Source organism: Neolamprologus multifasciatus, chromosome 3, assembly GCF_963576455.1.
Source record: "Neolamprologus multifasciatus chromosome 3, fNeoMul1.2, whole genome shotgun sequence".
NCBI classification, from domain to species: domain Eukaryota; kingdom Metazoa; phylum Chordata; class Actinopteri; order Cichliformes; family Cichlidae; genus Neolamprologus; species Neolamprologus multifasciatus.
This window is the reverse complement of record NC_140441.1, coordinates 17,184,897-17,199,683: the sequence shown is the minus strand read 5'-3', so window position 1 is coordinate 17,199,683 and position 14,787 is coordinate 17,184,897. Positions and strand designations below refer to the sequence as shown.

The window sequence follows — 14,787 nt, the reverse complement described above, 5'->3', positions numbered from 1 at the left end:
TGCCACATCAACACCCAGGTTAAGAAAGCCCGTCAGCGTCTCTTCTTCCTCAGAAGACTTAGAGACTTCCATCTGCCACTGAAGGTGCTCAAGAACTTCTACTGCTGCACCATCGAGAGCATCCTGACGGCAAACATCTGCACCTGGTTTGGGAACAGCACCAAGCAGGACAGACGAGATCTGCAAAGAGTGGTGCGCTCAGCCGAACGCATCATTCAATCAGAGCTCCCTGAGCTGCTGTCCATCTACACCAAGCGGTGCAAGTCCAAAGCTAGGAAGATTATGATGGACCTCTCCCATCCCAACAATGGACTCTTCTCACTGTTGAGGTCTGGGAAGCGCTTCCGCTCCCTTAAGGCCAAAACAGAGAGAATGAGGAGGAGCTTCTTCCCCCAGGCTATTCGGGCCCTGAACCAGGTGTAGGACTGTACTCTCCCACACACATCACTATAAGACTGGACTCTCACACACATCACATCACCACACGCACCACCACACATTTCCTATAATTTCCTATAATTTATAATCTTTATAATCTCTCTCTGCTGTTTGCACATTTTTATTTATTTTTATTTTTACTGTAAATTCCTAAGTTAATTTGTAAATTTTGTAGTAAATTGTAAATACTGTAAAACTTTTTTCTGTCATTTAATGGTCGGGCATTGCGCAGCTACAAGCATTTCACCCCCATGTCATACTGTGTATGGTTGTGTGTGTGTGACAAATAAAATTTGAATTTGAATTTGAATTGAATTTATATTTGTCAAATTTGCATCGGTGAGTGAAATTTGAATCACTGTTAAATATAAAGTGAAGAATTTGAAAAACTATTAGATTTCCAGCAATATTAATATCAAGAACGCTGCCTCTGCCTCCTCCACTTAACACCTAACTCCACCAAGTCCCTAGCCAGTTAATGCGAGCTGTTTTAATTAACGATAGCCACATTAGCTGTTATGATTAAGGTGGAGGCTGCTTTGGCTAATAATAAAACTAGATGGATGCCAGCATACCTCAACTGGCTGAGCAGTAGGGGTGGGCGGATTAATCATAATATTGGCAATACCGACACAGACCAATGGTATCAGACCAATACTAGTGCGACTGAATAGATGGTGTGTTTTAGTGTGTTAACTAATTATTGTTGAGAGTAAAAAATCACAGTGATTTAGTGGTCAATGCTCTCCCCTGTAATGAGCCAGGTCGTAATTTTGTGTATTCCTTCAGCTCTTTCACACCTGAGGGTAGCATTGCTCATTTTTGCTTCCGATCATTGGCTGAAAATTGGCACCCGTCAGGACTCGAGTGGTCCTGCCAACTTCCTGTTTCCAATCAGGCTGTGTGTTTAGTTGAGTACTCTTTATGATAGGTAAGTTATTTGTGTTTTCCTTCTAGACTGTTTTGGGTTTTTTTGGCTGTGCCCAACCTGATGTTTCCTACCTCTGACAATAAATAAAGTATTCTGTTGTCGTGAAACTGCAAACCTTGTGGTTTGGACCTACTTTGGGAGCAGCTAGCAGATTCATTTTTGTGTTGCACTTTGGTTTCCCCTACGCATAAGCTGGGTTTTTAAGTTAAAAGTGTCAGTATTGGTGTCAGCAATACTGGCCCTGTATTTACCTGGTATCAAATCCATACTAAAGTTTGCAGTAACACAGACCACTGCTGGGCAGGTGACCCCAATGCCAATGACCAGTGTGGTTGCATACTAGTATTTATATTAATCTTACCTGTTGTTTCGCTTATTTTCTTCCTAGATTGATGGCAACTCTTTGTACTGTCCTGTTAATAAAGTAAATATAGAATAACAATGATGATTAAGCTAGGTAGCAAACTGTATAGCATACTATGTCTAAAGTATCAATTATTTGACACTTTAGTATCGTTACTGGCTATCAGTATCGGTATAGGAAATATAGAACTGCACCACCTACAGGTAGGTGGGTATAATGCAAACCTTTCCCACTTAAAGCGCTTAATGTGTTTACGTAAATCTCTGCCACTTTTTGAGTATTTAGTTTTGTGAGTTTTGAATTGTTTTCATTATGTTGTGTGAAGAAAAAAGAATTAATTCAACATGGTGACATCACCTTTATTAGCTTTACAATCGCAGCCTTCAATGCATGCCAATTGTACTGAATTGTATTATTTTGTGGTGAACATCCTACTCATGTCCACTCTGCAATAGGTGCCTCCAGTCATGTTGCCAACAATGTGAAAGTACTACCAAATCATTCCTTTACAAGACTAAATAAAAATAAGATTTGATTGGGTATCGATTACTTCTAGATGAAACAATGGGAGAAAGGCTTCATGCTCCGATCTCTCTCCAGTAAGCCTGGAGCTCATTATGAGTGCTGATAACAGAGCTATTTTTTAGAGCCTCTTCAAAGGACCTTATAAAAAGAAAAGATAATGAGATTACTGGACATTTTGCACAAGCCTTATTGAATCTATAGCAGTGCTGTGCGCTGAAGTATGCCCGGACAGAAGAAACTGTCAGAAGTTTGTTGTTTTTTTCACACTGGATCAGCAGACAAAGGCTGTCTCGGTCTGGAGAAGGATGCATTTGCACTAAATGTCCCCACACAACTGAGGCTTCATCACAGAACGGTGTGAGCAATGCTTATGACTCGTGTTTTGTTTAAATAAAACCAACCTGGATAAGAACAATGTCCTCTGAGATCTTGAGCGATCACTGTAGGTCAGCGAGAAAAGGATTTCTAAGAGACAAAACCAAAGGTTAACCAACCCTACAAACATCTAAGAGAAAAGCAAGTGATGGAACCACAGTCCCCTTTTTGGTTACAGACCCATCACTAATCAACTCCTTTGCTGTTTCAATCTTCTTTCATCTCCAGCTTTATTTTCATCTATTGTGGAAGCACCTTGGTTCAATATCTAATTACCAGAACTGCTAAAAGTAGTAAGAGGCTCGCACACGGAAACATGGGGCACCCTGTTGAGGTGAGAAAGGGTTACATACGTACATCTCTGGTTTCCCATTACTCAGCATACAAACTGCTTAAAAGTAGACAAACCGTAAGAGGCCATTGTGGTGACGGAGAGAAATTTAGGGGCTTGCTCTGGACACTATACACAACTTCAAAATTATTTATCATACTGTAAAACCTTCAAAGTGAATTAGTGTTTTAATTTGGTGAGTAGTGCGCCGTGCTTGCTGTTTATGATTCCACATCAAAGAAAATGGCAGAGTGCTAATGGTAGGCCATGTTCCCAGAGTAAGCACTGCACCAACTCAGACACAAATGGGCATGTATTAATGTCAATTAGTACAACCGTCAAATTAGCTTCTAAACTGCAACTTTATGCTTTTATAGAAATGAGGCAGAGATAAGACAGGGGTGTTCATCAAGTTAAATTGTGTAACCTTGCAGGGGTCGCATGTTTCATTAAGTGCTGTTAAAGTAAATAAAATTGGTTCGCAGCACAAAACATCTGCAGCTATTCCAGTGAAGCCAACAAAAAAACACCTTTGTATATTTGTTGTATTGAGGGGGTTTTTGTAGGAAAATTTTCACAGCGTGGAAGCTGCTACATCAAAAGTCTACAAACCAGGCAAATAAACCCACAGTGTGTGATTACAGAATATACTGGCCAAGGCATTATACAATGAAGACTACATGAATGAAACACATGAAAAGCTGCATAGTGGTATTTTCAAAACAGTTTGGTGAGTAATGTTCAGTCACCAACCACTAAGGCACACCTGTTCAACTGTTTGCTCATGAATATTTTGAATCATCTGGCAGCAAGTTGATGGATTTATACATGGTCACAATGACCTGCTGAAGTTGAAGCTGAGCATCAGAATGGACAAGAAAGGTGGTTTAAGTGGCTTTGAACCAGACGGGCTGGTCTAAGGATTGGAAAAATCTACAGCAGCGGTCCCCAACGTGAGTTGTTTAGTGCCGGGCCACGAGAGTTGAGGCTCGGGTGTGAAATTTATGGGTTTTAGGGTTTTTATCGGCTTTTATTGTTATTTTTTTAAAATCATTTTTAGCGTTAACTCGGTTTCCCTGGGACTTTTCCCGTGTGTTATGAATAAATCGTATTTTTTTGGTACCAGTACTGTTTTTATTTGCTGTATTTATCCGCGACAGCTTAAAGGCCGGTCTGTGAAAAAACTGTCGGACATAAACCGGTCTGTGGCACGAAAAAGGTTTGGGACCGCTGATCTACAGGGATTTTCCCACACAACTATCTTTAGCGTTTATAGAGGATGGTCCAAAAGCCAGAAACTATCCAGAGAGCAGCAGTTCTCTGGCTGGAAATGCCTTATTGATGCCAGAGTTCAAATGAGAATCGCCAGATTGCTTTGAGGTGGTATGAAGGCAACACTAACTCAAATGACCACTAGTTACAACCAAGGTATGCAGAAGAGCATCTCTAAATGCACAACACGTCAAACATTGAAGCAGATGGGCAGCAGAAGAGCACATCGGGTGTCACTGCTGTTAGAGAAGAACAGGAAACTGAGGCTACAATTTGCACAGGTTCACCAAATTTAAACAACAGAAAACTGATGAGTATTTGGAGTAAACAGCATTTAAAAATAATGGATGTTCCCTAGCTTGAATCAGTGCTTCAAGCTGCTGCTGCTGGTGGTTCTGTTTTCTTGGCACACGTTGGGTGCCTTGGTAGTACCTGAGCATTGTTTAAACACCACAGCCTTCCTGAATATTGCTGCTGACCAAGTCCATCTCTTCAGGAACACAGTGTACCCATCTTCCATTGGCTGCTTCCAGCAGGATAACACACCATGTCACAAAGTTCAAATCATCTCAAAGTGATTTCTTGAACATGACAATGAGTTCACTGTACTCAAATGTCCCCCACAGTCGCCAGATCCAATCTCAATCCAATAGAGCACCTTTGGGATGTGGTGGAACGGGAGATTCACATCATGGATGTGCAACCGACAAATCTGCAGCAGCTGTGTGATGCTATCGCGTCAATATGGACCAGCACCTTGTTGAAGCCGTGCAACAAAGAAATGAGACATTTCTGAAGGCAAAACTTTGCACCAGAGAGCAAAGTGGCTGGTGAGTGTATACTTCGAACACAGATGGCTTAAAATGATGGCAACAGCGGGCTTGCAGTTTTAAAAGTTTTCTTTTAATAACTTCTTCTGAAAACTTTTTTTTAAACCTTATGAACTACACAACGTAATTTCCACTGAAAATCTCTGAAGAGATTTTTTTTGGTGTTGTTCACATGTTTAACCTGTTCACATTTTTGCACCAATTACTCCTTTTATTCACAGAAACCTTAAGCTGTCAAAACGATAATAAGTCAGAGCGCTATTACTGATATTAAGGTGGTCATTACATGTAATTAGTTAGAGAGAAATAATATTTCAAAGGTCTCATAACTGTGCTACTCAGATCAACTTGTCAGTCACTTTCATTCCCTGATTACTCATTCATTAGAAATAAATTAAACTGATGAATTAAAAAACTAATCGCTGGCACTTAAATGACTCATTAAGACACGTACAAAGGTACACGCTATGCGGCATTGCCTATACTTAGCTCACTAGTTGTTGAAGCAGGTCTGGCGTTCATTACACAATCTGATCTTTATTAAACTGATACTTACAGTCCAACACAGACTGAAATCAGGAACTTGTAGTGGTTTATCAGTATGCTTAAAGGAAGTGAAATGCATCTCAGTATCTGAGAATAAAGCATCTGATTAGAGTTCTGCAGGAAGCTACCATACAGCCAATACAAACAACCTGTTTTCCAAGCATGAATATGACATTACTGGTAGTATAGGGCACTCGATAAACCCAAATATATCCTGATGTGAAAGTAAAGTAATGAATGTTTTATATGCACATATATCTACAAGTCTTCCCGAGCCTGTTTCACGGGTGTGAACATGACAACTCAGTAGGTGTGTAGGAAGTTTCATTAAAGCGAAAGATCTTTGATCATGTACTTCACCTGTACCATAAAACCTCTACGTCTGCCATGCGACTGGCTGCACATGTGAAGCCTGCCTTTATAGTTACATCACTTTGAGATTTGGCTTGAATAAACATGCCATGCTGCAGTTGTATACCTCCGTTCATTTCACTTGCATCAGCGCCTCGTCTGTCTTCATATCGGCGTTTGAGTGTGTGGACGAACACCAAAACGACAATACGATCTTTTAAAAACAGAAATTGTCTAGTGACAAAAGGACAAACAGGCCTCCCTTTACAAACATCTCCATCTTCACATTAAACTGCCTCCTTTCAGCATTAATGTTACTTTCTTTTTTTTGCACTTTGTTAGCTAGCGTCTGCTCAGAAGAAGCACCTGTTTGTTTAGCTTAGCCTTTGAACAGAGGGCATGCACCAACACAGAAAATAGAGCAGGTCTATAAGTGTATTAAGAACCTACAGGTCATTTGCATGCTGGATTCAAACCTGTGAAAGGCCAGATTTGGCACTAGGTCCCTAAATGGGACACTTCACTGGTCGTGGATCGATCTCCCCGCTATTCTTACAGTATCCATGTGTCAAAGTATCCTCAGACAAGATGGAAGACCCTGAGTTCCCCCAGTTCATCATTCAGAGTGTGAATGTTAGATAAAAATGTTAAATATAGATGATCGGGTGAATGAGATTTGAAACAGAAAGCTCTTTGAGTGCTCATACTGGGTAGAAAGGAGATACATATATACGGACTATGTCCAAGAAACAACCGAAGCAAGCTTGCAAAATTTCATTCATAGTACATTTCATCCTTTGTGGAAGCACAATGTGCTGCACAAAGAATAAGCTGCCACAGAGATTGCAGCACAAACTACTTAAAAATATACAGATGTAAGCCAGTGAATTATTGGCAGTTAATTAGCAGTAAAAGTCAACTGAAAACAATCAAAAAAGGAAATAACAAAATTTGTAGCTCAGTTATGTGATTGTGTTTCTTATTTTTTTTGCCACATCTTTAGAAATCCAAAGACAACCAGCCTAAAAACACTATAGTCGGTATTTGATTCATTTGTTTCTGTTTCTCACCTGTCCAAAATCCACCTAGCCCTCCTTTGAGTTGGTATGAAGACGGGATTTTAGACATTAGGTAATTATCTTTGATATAACTACTTACGTTCTCTTGTTGTTAACTTATTACAATTGCCTTTGGAATAATAGGTTACACTAAGTGCTGCTATAAGTTAATTTAGCACGTAATTGCTATTTCCTGTAATGGTAGGCACGACTGTCTATATAGGCAAGAGTCACAGCTCCTCTGGAATTTAATTGTGTGTCAGGAAATGGCAGAGAGCAGGTCACAGCGGTTGTACCGCCAGGAGAACGACTAAAGGAGGGTATTATATTTTTCCTTAGCCAGCATGGGCTTTTCATCAGCACTGGTCAAATTGATCTGCACTGCAATAACCCACTATGAAATACTAATACAGTCTGGCATGTTGGGCATTGTGCAAATAGGTGTTGCGCACTGAACTCCAGCTAACAGGACCGACGCGCTATGTCATCGCGCACAATCATACTACAATAATGGTCTCTGTTTGACGGTAATTCGTAATGCACTGCACACAAAAAACTGAGTTCAACTTGTTTTGTGAGAGCATATTCGAGGATACTTTCCTCTGTTTTCTCTCCACATAAATTGAAGAAGATCAAGTTGTTGCTGTGGTCGATTTATCCGAAGGCCGCCGGAGCTTTTAAGTCTAGCCTTGATAAAGTTTTTATGATAAGGACCATCGAAAGTGGGAATTTAGAAATGAGAAACAAACAACCCAAAACACGATTAAATTAATTGCACTATGTGGCATACAATACAGACAGAAAAGATAGCAAATGGGTCCGCATCTCTTCAGACTAGTGTTTAAAAATAATTTCATTTTTAAGTTGTTTTGCATATAAGACTGTGGCAGTAAGATTATCCTTATTCTTTTAATAAATATAAATGAGAAATGATAATTCACTCCTTTTGAAAGCAGTAACAGTTTATATGTCTGGTACAATAAAAACATGCTCACATTGAACAATTATCTAGCTTACCGAAGCACTGTTTTAGTTTTAATACACCAACTCAGAATAAGATCTGACGACACAAAAGTCCTGAGCTATTAGCAAACATCAAAATCTACATTTGAATTATAGTAGGACAAAGAAAAATCTGAAAATGTAGTTCTCATTTTTTAAATGATTATTTTTTATTCTTTAGCGCTGCTACTGTGCTGCCACTGAGGCGATGTGAAAAAACCTCTAATCTACCCTGAACACATTTTATGTGTGAATAGACGTGGAATTCTTCCACACATGAACACGTATAATGATTGCCAAAAACTGCCGTCCTAGTCTGCCGCGCGAAGCAAGATTTGTTCAGGTTTCATGTGTGAAAAGGAGACTCGCTGAGGCCCGGCTGCAAATAAACTGTAAAGTCATCTTAAATGCTGCGTATTCATAATGTTCTCCAACAGGACCAGGCTCACACAAACACAGATGTTATAAATTGATCTCAGCGCAATGTTGCAGCCTTGAGCTCTAGCTGGCAATATGGGAAATTGACTTGTATTTTTTCATGCTGTATTTGAGAACAAGAGGTTTCTCTGATTCGCCTCTCTGCATGAGGGAAATGTCGATAACAGGTGGATAAACTGGCTGGAGGATGTTTGCAGGAGCTGCATCAGTCTCTTAATAAAGACCGGCACTGGAACACTGGTTGGATCAGTGTCTGCACGGATGCAGTTTTCCCTGGATTTCTTAAGTAGGCACTCCTACTAGGAAGAGTAATGATAAGTCATTCCCAGCAATATAAGTATATGGTGTATCTGCAACGCACCAGGGCAGCACAAGAAAAATAAGCCAAGTTTTACACCATTTGTATTAATTTACTTTGGTGGAAAGAAAGCTAGCATGCAAGCTGTTACACTCTCACGGTTCACTTGTTCGTGCAGGTTACGTCGTCTAAAGCTATAAATTAACTGTGGTGGAGGCTGGCAAACTAACACAAAAGGGTGAAACAAAAGGTCTGCACAGTATATATTTTATTTTCTCTTACACATTCTTACTAGCTTTCTTTCTTGTCATGTTTTTGTCTTGCTTTTCTCTGGGTGACAAAGGATATCTAAAAGGTTTGACCTTGGCCTCACACCTCACAGCAGAGACAGCTCGGGCTGATCCAAATTGCTCTCCGTTCAAAGTCTGATTGGCATTTCAAAAAGAAGAAAAAAAGAAAGAAAGAAAAGTCCATCGATTTGTCCAGGTTATTTCCTCCACTATGACACACTCCCCAGGCTGTTATCCCAGCAGGAAGTTGACTTGTGGACCAGGGTAAAAAGCAGAGCCGGCCGAAACCACCATGTAACAAGTTATGGTTCAAGTACAGCAGAGGTGGACAGATGATGGCGAAGACGCAGAGCAGTACACTAACACAGACTGAACTATGAGATATATATAAACACAGTTGTATTCAAAAGAAAAGAAAAGAAAACACCAATAATGCCAAAGTCACGTAGTGTACAAAGTACTGAAAATCCATAGGCACCAGTAACACCCAGCCTGGGCACCCGAGTGATAGTACATCTCCTCTGGCAGTATGGCCTTAGTATACACAGGGGTCTCCAACAATGACTAATGATGCTGTCCCATCTCCCACAGGACTTGGACAACACTTTATCTATGAAGCCAGGGATCTGCCTTGTTCATCTCTCATCTCATCTCTTTGAAAAAAAAACACAGCTTAGTGGTACTGTCATCATGGTTTACAGCAGCGGTCCGGTACAGACTGGTCCATGAGTCGTTTGGTACCGGCCGCGAGAGTTGAGGCTCGGGTGTGAAATTGATGATTTTCAGGGTTTTTATCGTTAACTCGGTCTTCCTGGGTCTTTTCCTGTGTTGTAGTTGTGTATCTTATTTTGAAAGAAATATTTACACGTTACCATAGCGACCAGAGAGTATTAAGGGGCAGAGACGAGGATGTTACTACCAATGTTGTTGGTGAATTTCAAGAGGATCCTACTAATAAAGTTACACAATTACACAGTGAATTCACGTTTACTATTATATTTACAAAATACCACAGTTTTTGTCTTGGTTGTATCATTTTATTTTTACTTTAAAGGCCGGTCCGTGAAAATACTGTCTGACATTAAATTAGTGAATTAGTGAAATTAGGGCATCAGGGAAATGGAAGAAGGTTGTCTGGTCTGATGAAGCATGTTTTCTCTTACATCACAGGCATGTTCGAAATGGTTTTAAAAGCCCAGCCACGAGTTTGATTTGTTGACTTGGCCTCCAAATCCCTCACATCTCGATCAGATCGAGTGTTTGGGATGTGCTGGACAAACATAGAGACCCCCACCTCACCTTACAGGACTTAAAGGATCTGTAGCTTGCTTGGTGCAGATACCTCAGCACGCATTATGGGGTGTAGTGGGGTCCTCGACAGGTCAGGGCTGTTTTGGCAGCAAAACAGGGTCCAACACAATACTAGGCAGGTGTTTTTCCTGATCGGTGTACAGATACATCACTCATCAACATGTAAAATGCTAGAGTTCCACTTCATTTGGGTTACACAATGCAGATTAAAACAACTCTACTTCCATTTGTATTAATGTGCTATCAAAATGCTGAAGAATAATGTGGCTTCCTTCGATTTTAGTGGCAAGACTTTGAGTATTTAACTTGCAAATCTTTAAATTCTACCAAGCTGGAACTGGGTAGATGGATGCATTCTTCCTTTTTTTTTAAGTAAGTTGGTCTCTTTGTGGTTTAACATTTTGTGCTTCAAATTCAAAACGAAATAAATTGTCGGAATTAAATTTGACTTTCAAGAAGTAAAGATTTTAATTCTTCCTTCATAACGAATGGAAATTAAATTAAGACATTAGATGCAATTTTTTACATGTGATATTTTGTGTAGAAAACCACATATTAAATATATATGTAAACTTAATGTTAAAGTCACAAGCTGTGGTGCAAGTACTACAATTGGTAGTTACATATGTATTTAGATCTCTGATAACTGAGGCATGAAAGGATTGTGACATTGACATTACTTTTACCTTTTAAACTATCAAGTGTATTTTGAAATAATACAAAAGCCTTCACATTTGTCCTCCAGCGACCTGCCATTGCAGACAACAAGGACCATAGAAAGAAAAGATACATTCACCTGGAGTTAGTCTCCAAAATGCTGTTTTCAAATCCGCACCCAAATGAACCCTTCATCCACATCTCTCCACAGTAAAGCCACTAGCTTGACAAAAATATTTAGCCCTGCCACTCTCTTGATATTGGATATGTCACCCTCCATTGCCTGTACTATGGACCAATGTCAAAGTCATTTTGCCTGTGGTGATTTTCTGTACCATGAGCTGCACAATACCTTTCCTGGAGATGATGCTGTCCATGAGAAGAATTTCAAAAAGGAAAAGTCTAAGGGTGCCATTTCTGGAATTGCCCTGCCACAGATACAAACAGGTGATTTAACAGACTCTAGTGAAAATATATAAATTGCTTTACACACACCCAGCCTGCATATCTGCTCACTGAACCAATCTTACCCTAAATACTGACGGACAACTAGCACAATCTTAGACTGACATCTCCCTCAGTTTCAATTAAGACCTAAAACATGACAAGTCCTGTTAGATTACCTCAAATCATTGCCGTCACCTAAATAAATAAATAAATGGCATTAAAATGCCTTTCCCATCCATATACCAATTACCAGCTTCCTGAAACATACAGCAAAAGGATTTGAAATTAACCATTTTTACAAACAGCTGAGGATGCACCTGCTGCAAAGAGGATAGAAAAAAGTTCCCACAATGTTATAAGAGCTTAGATACAGATAGCTTCAATATTTGGGAACAAAGCAATTTACTGCGAATGAATAAAATTAAAGGCTAGAGATAAGTTTGTATCATGCAGTCTTGTAAACAATGTCTACATTTGACATCTGTCAGCATGTCCTAGCTACCATCACACATATTCCAGTGACTAATGACAGCTTGTAGCAATGAAAATGCTAAAGCTAACATTGGTGAGTTAGCTCTAAACGGTAAAGGGAAGTTACCTGTGCATTTCTTTTTTTAAAAAAAAAAAAAAGCAATGCACATGAGAAGCACACATCACACAGTTATGACAGTTAAGAGACTGATAAACATTAGCATGGCTGCACGGGCCAAATCTTCTGAAATCACACCTGAAATAACATGTGCTAGCATGCTAAATATATGCTACAGCACATGCTAGAGTTCTTCTCTCCTGACCAATCACAAAAAATAAAGTGTTACCCAACATTATAAAGAAAATGACAAATGATTAATGGGAAAATAACCAACACAGCATTATACCTCATCTGTCCAAAGCCAATTTTCTTCTCTTATTATCTGTCATCAATATCTTTAAGCACATCCTTCACGTTATTAGCACTTGAATATCCACCACTTTCACTGAATTATTGCCTCGTTGGACCAGCCAAAATGAAAAGCTTTTAACAGAAAAACTACAATGCCAATATTACTGTATGATACATTATTTGTAAGGTATCACCTTCGATTTTTTGAAGATTTGCATTTTTAGCTTGTGGACAAAACTTCTGAATGCATGTCAAACATAAGTCATGTTAGATATTATGGTAGTATCTACCTAAACATATTTTTAAACATAACACTGAATTTATTCCTTCTGTTTCATAAGAAAATAACAACAACACCAAAATCCATAAAATTCATCCTGCTGTAGCTAACAGTTAGAGCTGCACACTGAGCAAACAAGCAGACCTCAGTGAAGATGTGCCACTAATTACCTGCGCCTCCGTACGCATTTTGTTGATGACATTACTGTGTGCTATCTTTCAGCTTTAGTCAAAATAAATATTAAAAAAAAAAACATGTAACCTTACTGGCAAGATATGAGGACAGACAGGCAAAAAGAAAAAGGATGGGATTATAGTGCACACACTGTGACAACCAATTTGGCAAGACAATCCAGGCTGCTGCAATGTTTCACCAGGGGACGAGAACTTTACATGAAATGTCAGGGCAAACATTGACCGTGACAGGCTGACCATTGAGGTAATCCATTACTGTGCTCTGATAATGGTCCCATGCGTGGAGCCTTCAGAATCTCTCTGAGTCTCCCCTTCAACACCCTTGGGGTTTAGGGGTAGTGATATGACTGTGAATGATGTGAGTGATGACTGTGAAGATGAATGACTTTCGGTGGAGCCAAGTCTGAGCTGCAAGTAGCGCACAGAGACTTAATATACCACCTTCAAATATGTCTTCCAAGTAAAAGAGCCAAGATCAGCCCATCTGCTTCAGATATTATGCCATCAGGTACAACTCTCATAAACACTTCAGCCAAGAGAGACTTCTAAACCGACTGTAATTTAATAGTGCTAATACCCAGTAAAGCTATATGAAGAGATACAGCCTGGTAACACTAATAAAATTAAAGTGAGAGCGTTTTCTCATACTCACTATACAACAAGACGACACTTCTCAAGTGTGTTTGCCAAAAAATAAACTTCATTTTCTAATTTTATATGTGAAACCGACATACCGGGGGAGGATTCACACGAGCACAGGGAAAGCACGCAAACATCAACAGGCCAGTGGATTTCAACCGAGGACCCTCTTGCTGTGAGGCTAACCACTGCAGACCCCTGGAAAGCAAAAATAGTGGTCCATCACTCCACTGAACTACATCTTAGGCCTGCCAATTTATTTTCCATATGCTTCACACCACAAATATTTAGATTGTATCTTCAAATAAAGATGAAAAAAACATATGTGAACAAACTTCAAGCTTTTTGTAATCCATGTACAGAAATAATCACGGCAGTTCACAGTAGATTATTCTGCCAGACCTCTGTGTTGGTAATATTTTATATATATCTTGTGGAGAATCCCACCTCATATCCTGCTGCCAAAATGAACAGCCACAAAAGTACACTAAGTATGTTGAAAATGGATCAGTTGATAATGACTCCATCTCAGGAAAGACAAGACAATTCTTGAATGACAAAGCATGCATGTGAGCTAATTAGCTAACATTAGCTGTCTAAATTGAGCCAAGGTTTGTATCATGGTCATTGTAGTAAGGAGCAGCAATACTTTAGTTAACATAATACCTTCTTGCCAATCTAATAAAACCTATTTCACATGCCTGCTGTAGCTAACAGTTATCTACAGCAGGCATTGCAGGTATATCCTTTTAGTAGCTGCTATTTTTAGTAGCTAATGCTAGCAGTTTGCTGATAACTTAGTACTCTACCTTATCTTCCAAGTAAATTGAGCTCAGAAAAACTAACCTGGTGATAGCGAGAATCTTGATATTAAAGCCAAGTACACACTAGGAGTGATTTGTGGCGACCAGAGAGCATAAAAAGTGACTGAAGTTTGGCAATTCCCAGCGACTACAGGTGAAATAACTGCTGCTGACGCTAAGTGAGCTGGACTCTCTCTATAACTTTTTAGATTAGTCACTGAAGAGACTACCAATGAGAGTGAGGAATACCACCAGTAAATATATTATACTTTAATGCAGTGGTTCCCAAACTTTTTTTGCTGGGCCCCCCTTGTTTTACAAGAAAAATGTTCGCGCCCCCCCTCGCGTGCACGCACGCACGCAAGAACACATCCTCCAACCACACACACCCATATTTTGCTCCATTGTGGTTTATTTCACACCTCAAACATTTAGTAAACAATTAAGCAAATACAAGTAATATGCAGGTAGCAAGAAAATAAACTAATAAAGTCTTTTATGCTACGTCGGCACCTACACGGATA

At 39.6% G+C, this 14,787-nt stretch overlaps 1 long non-coding RNA gene across 1 annotated transcript; it reads right to left on the bottom strand.

The window, feature by feature from the left end:
• Window positions 1–555: 555 nt before the first annotated feature.
• LOC146521808 (uncharacterized) lies at window positions 556–14,533 on the bottom strand. The gene is made up of 2 exons (XR_014871295.1): window positions 14,307–14,533; window positions 556–13,658 (listed from the first exon to the last, which is right to left on the bottom strand). It is a non-coding gene; the product is annotated as an uncharacterized LOC146521808 (long non-coding RNA).
• Window positions 14,534–14,787: the final 254 nt, after the last annotated feature.